Source organism: Styela clava, chromosome 15, assembly GCF_964204865.1.
Source record: "Styela clava chromosome 15, kaStyClav1.hap1.2, whole genome shotgun sequence".
In the NCBI taxonomy this organism is placed as follows: domain Eukaryota; kingdom Metazoa; phylum Chordata; class Ascidiacea; order Stolidobranchia; family Styelidae; genus Styela; species Styela clava.
The window spans coordinates 2,577,501-2,582,500 of record NC_135264.1 but is presented as its reverse complement, the minus strand read 5'-3'; the positions used below and the strand labels follow the sequence as shown (position 1 = coordinate 2,582,500).

The window sequence follows — 5,000 nt, the reverse complement described above, 5'->3', positions numbered from 1 at the left end:
GAAAAAAGTTAAAGTACAAACGTGCAAGCATACTAACCTAACCCTAGGTAAGGCATGTCAGAGCGAAAGACAGTAATTTCGAATGAGCCAAGAAAGAGCGGTGCGGGGCCGGTCGGAGCGCACCCTTTTCTCGGTGGCTGGCGGGCGAGAGAGTGCTGCGTCGCCGGCATCGGCGTCGAAAGAAGCCGAGCCGAAAAAAGTTAAAGTACAAACGTGCAAGCATACTAACCTAACCCTAGGTAAGGCATGTCAGAGCGAAAGACAGTAATTTCGAATGAGCCAAGAAAGAGCGGTGCGGGGCCGGTCGGAGCGCACCCTTTTCTCGGTGGCTGGCGGGCGAGAGAGTGCTGCGTCGCCGGCATCGGCGTCGAAAGAAGCCGAGCCGAAAAAAGTTAAAGTACAAACGTGCAAGCATACTAACCTAACCCTAGGTAAGGCATGTCAGAGCGAAAGACAGTAATTTCGAATGAGCCAAGAAAGAGCGGTGCGGGGCCGGTCGGAGCGCACCCTTTTCTCGGTGGCTGGCGGGCGAGAGAGTGCTGCGTCGCCGGCATCGGCGTCGAAAGAAGCCGAGCCGGAAAAAGTTAAAGTACAAACGTGCAAGCATACTAGCCTAACCCTAGGTAAGGCATGTCAGAGCGAAAGACAGTAATTTCGAATGAGCCAAGAAAGAGCGGTGCGGGGCCGGTCGGAGCGCACCCTTTTCTCGGTGGCTGGCGGGCGAGAGAGTGCTGCGTCGCCGGCATCGGCGTCGAAAGAAGCCGAGCCGAAAAAAGTTAAAGTACAAACGTGCAAGCATACTAACCTAACCCTAGGTAAGGCATGTCAGAGCGAAAGACAGTAAACTCGAATGAGCCAAGAAAGAGCGGTGCGGGGCCGGTCGGAGCGCACCCTTTTCTCGGTGGCTGGCGGGCGAGAGAGTGCTGCGTCGCCGGCATCGGCGTCGAAAGAAACCGAGCCGAAAAAAGTTAAAGTACAAACGTGCAAGCATACTAACCTAACCCTAGGTAAGGCATGTCAGAGCGAAAGACAGTAATTTCGAATGAGCCAAGAAAGAGCGGTGCGGGGCCGGTCGGAGCGCACCCTTTTCTCGGTGGCTGGCGGGCGAGAGAGTGCTGCGTCGCCGGCATCGGCGTCGAAAGAAACCGAGCCGGAAAAAGTTAAAGTACAAACGTGCAAGCATACTAGCCTAACCCTAGGTAAGGCATGTCAGAGCGAAAGACAGTAATTTCGAATGAGCCAAGAAAGAGCGGTGCGGGGCCGGTCGGAGCGCACCCTTTTCTCGGTGGCTGGCGGGCGAGAGAGTGCTGCGTCGCCGGCATCGGCGTCGAAAGAAGCCGAGCCAAAAAAAGTTAAAGTACAAACGCGATGCTAATGAGCGAGCCGTTGTCTCGACTAATATGTAGGGGGCGTTCGATCGAGCGTCTGGCTTGAGCGCTTGTCGGCCTAGCAGAACGGTCGCATTGTTATGCCCGGGTTTTAGGCACCGCTGCAGGCGGCCGGCAGAGCTCTTGTTTGTGCGAAACTGAATGGATCGAGCCCGAGAGAGGGCGAGCAAAGAAAAAACGCAAATCGCTCCGCCTGGCACTGCCGGCGAGAGCGTGGACGTCGCGGCCAGCGACTGTCGAAGCTGAGTACGGCCGCAGGCGATCGCCTCGGTCTTAAACGAATGCGACGAGCACGCGCCGGGCGGCCCAGGAAGGGCCGAGCGCAGCTGTCGCAGCTATCTGGTTGATCCTGCCAGTAGTGATATGCTTGTCTCAAAGATTAAGCCATGCAGGTGCAAGTACGAGTTCTCGTAAAGCGAAACTGCGAATGGCTCATTAAATCAGTCTTGGTTTATTTGGTCTCGTAAGCGAAGTGGATAACTGTGGTAATTCTAGAGCTAATACATGCATTAAGCGCCGACTTCGGGAGGCGCGCTTTTATCAGATCAAAACCGACCGGGTTCGTCCTGTGACGTTTGATGACTCTGGATAACCACGCGGATCGTACGGTCTCTGCACCGACGACGTATCATTCAAGTGTCTGCCCTATCAACTGTCGAAGGTACGCTACGTGCCTACCTTTGTGATAACGGGTAACGGGGAATCAGGGTTCGATTCCGGAGAGGGAGCCTGAGAAACGGCTACCACATCCAAGGAAGGCAGCAGGCGCGCAAATTACCCATTCCCGACACGGGGAGGTAGTGACGAAAAATAACAATACAGGACTCTAACGAGGCCCTGTAATTGGAATGAGTACATCCTAAAACTCTTAACGAGTATCCATTGGAGGGCAAGTCTGGTGCCAGCAGCCGCGGTAATTCCAGCTCCAACAGTGTATGCTAAAGTTGTTGCGGTTGAAAAGCTCGTAGTTGGATTTTGGGCGAGCGCCGCCGGTCCGTCGCAAGGCGTGTCACTGGTTGCGTTCGCCTCACCTTCGGTTCTCCGTCGGTGCTCTTGACTGAGTGTCGGCGGTGGCCGATAAGTTTACTTTGAAAAAATTAGAGTGTTCAAAGCAGGCTGTTCGCCTGCATAGTGTTGCATGGAATAATGGAATAGGAGCTCGGTTCTATTTTGTTGGTTTTCGGAGCACGAGGTAATGATTAAGAGGGACAGACGGGGGCGTCCGTACTCTGCCGTTAGAGGTGAAATTCTTGGATCGGCGGAAGACGAACTACTGCGAAAGCATTCGCCAAGAATGTTTTCTTTAATCAAGAGCGAAAGTCAGAGGTTCGAAGACGATCAGATACCGTCCTAGTTCTGACTATAAACGATGCCAACTAGCGATCGGGAGGCGTTACCATGACGACCTTTCCGGCAGCTTCCGGGAAACCAAAGTCTTTGGGTTCCGGGGGAAGTATGGTTGCAAAGCTGAAACTTAAAGGAATTGACGGAAGGGCACCACCAGGAGTGGAGCCTGCGGCTTAATTTGACTCAACACGGGGAAACTCACCCGGCCCGGACACAGGTAGGATTGACAGATTGAGAGCTCTTTCTTGATTCTGTGGGTGGTGGTGCATGGCCGTTCTTAGTTGGTGGAGCGATTTGTCTGGTTAATTCCGATAACGAACGAGACTCTGGCATGCTAAATAGTTACGCGACCTTCTCGGTCGGCGTCTAACTTCTTAGAGGGACTAGTGGCGTTTAGCCACACGAGATTGAGCAATAACAGGTCTGTGATGCCCTTAGATGTCCGGGGCCGCACGCGCGCTACACTGAGTGAAGCAGCGAGTGTCTAACCTAGGCCGAAAGGTCCGGGTAACCCGTTGAACCTCATTCGTGATTGGGATAGGGACTTGCAATTGTTTCCCTTGAACGAGGAATTCCCAGTAAGCGCAAGTCATCAACTTGCGTTGATTACGTCCCTGCCCTTTGTACACACCGCCCGTCGCTACTACCGATTGAATGGTTTAGTGAGATCCTTGGATCGGCCCCGTCGCGGCTGGCAACGGCCGCGTCGGCGTGTCGAGAAGACGATCAAACTTGATCATTTAGAGGAAGTAAAAGTCGTAACAAGGTTTCCGTACGTGAACCTGCGGAAGGATCATTACCGAAGGTGGTGGTAGGCCCCGGCCGACCGCGCACTGAATTGTCTTTGGGTGCCGCCGAGAGGGCGGCCGTCAATCGGGGTTCCGCCCCGTGCGACACGCGTAACACGTTGGCATAGCAAGGCAGCCGAGTGCGATGGTGGCTTCTGGGCACCGCGCTCGATGTGCCGCCGGCCCAGCCCGGCGGTCGCTCGGCGCCGTTTGTTGGTGTTTTTGTGCAGTTGTTGTCGGTGGTGGTTTTGTGGTCGATCCCACAGTGTGACGTCCGCGCGCTTCGGCGCCGGGCGAAACGTCGAGGACGACTCTTAACGGTGGATCACTCGGCTCGCGAGTCGATGAAGGACGCAGCCAAGTGCGAGAAGTAATGTGAATTGCAGAACACATTGAACGTCGACCTTCTGAACGCGAATTGCGGTCTCGGGTCAATCCCGGGACCGCGTCTGCCTCAGGGGCGCGTTCGTCCTCACCCGAGGGCCGTCACCTGGCCTCTGCGAAGACGGCCGGGCGTCGCCCCAAGTTGAAGCGGTCGCCGAGCTTTCTCGGCGCGACCGCGTGTCCCGTACACCGCCGGCCCCTCGACGTGTTCAACTACGTTCGAGGGGCGGGTCCAGGTCGGTCGGTCCGGTCACGAGATCAAGACCGACCGTGGGCCAAGGCGGCGACGGTACGCGCTCGGTCGGCGCCGGCGGCGACGACTTGCGATGCCAGCGGGCCGTGTAAGAAGCGGCCCGCTTGACACATACGACCTGAGTTCAGGCGAGAGCACCCGCTGAATTTAAGCATATTATTAAGCGGAGGAAAAGAAACCAACAGGGATTCCCTGAGTAACGGCGAGTGAACCGGGAAGAGTCCAGCGTCGAATCTGCGCGCTTTTCGAGCGCGCCGAGTTGTGACGTACGGAAGTCCCAGTGCGGCTGACGGCGAGCGCCGGTGTCCTTCTGATCGAGGCCTCGTCCCACGGCGGGTGTTAGGCCCATAGGGGCGCTTGCCTTGGCCGCTTCGGGTCTTCTCGGAGTCGGGTTGTTTGGGAATGCAGCCCAAAGCGGGTGGTAAACTCCACCTAAGACTAAATACGGTCGCGAGACCGATAGCGGACAAGTACCGTGAGGGAAAGTTGAAAAGCACTTTGAAGAGAGAGTTCAAGAGTACGTGAAACCGTTGAGAGGCAAACGGGAGGGCCCGTCAGGTCGCCGGCTCGCTTTCAGTTGGGTGCGGGGGCGCGCCGTCTCGGTTCGCGGACGCTTAAGGCGCCGCTGCCGAGTCGGCTCGCGCACCGTCTCAGCGCACTAGCGACCGGCGCGGGTCACGACCGGTTTGCCGTCGGTCTAAGTCCCCGCGCGAAGGTGGCCTCCGCTCCGGCGGGGGTGTTACAGCGCGCGGGCGGTGCGGCCCGGCGGCGGATCGAGGAAAGGATGCCGCGCGCTCTCTGTGTGCGGCCGTCGCCGTTCGGCTGGCTTGTCGTTCGCCT

General features: G+C 56.9%; 2 non-coding genes and 1 pseudogene across 2 annotated transcripts; all 3 read left to right on the top strand.

Moving 5' to 3' along the window:
* The first annotated feature begins 1,724 nt into the window (after positions 1-1,724).
* On the top strand, positions 1,725-3,534 carry LOC144413339 (small subunit ribosomal RNA). The gene has a single exon (XR_013469373.1). It is a non-coding gene; the product is annotated as a small subunit ribosomal RNA (ribosomal RNA).
* Positions 3,535-3,832: 298 nt separating this feature from the next.
* On the top strand, positions 3,833-3,986 carry LOC144413236 (5.8S ribosomal RNA). Its single transcript, XR_013469273.1, has one exon. It is a non-coding gene; the product is annotated as a 5.8S ribosomal RNA (ribosomal RNA).
* Positions 3,987-4,274: 288 nt separating this feature from the next.
* Positions 4,275-5,000, top strand: part of LOC144413508 (large subunit ribosomal RNA) — a 3,695-nt pseudogene continuing 2,969 nt past the window's right edge.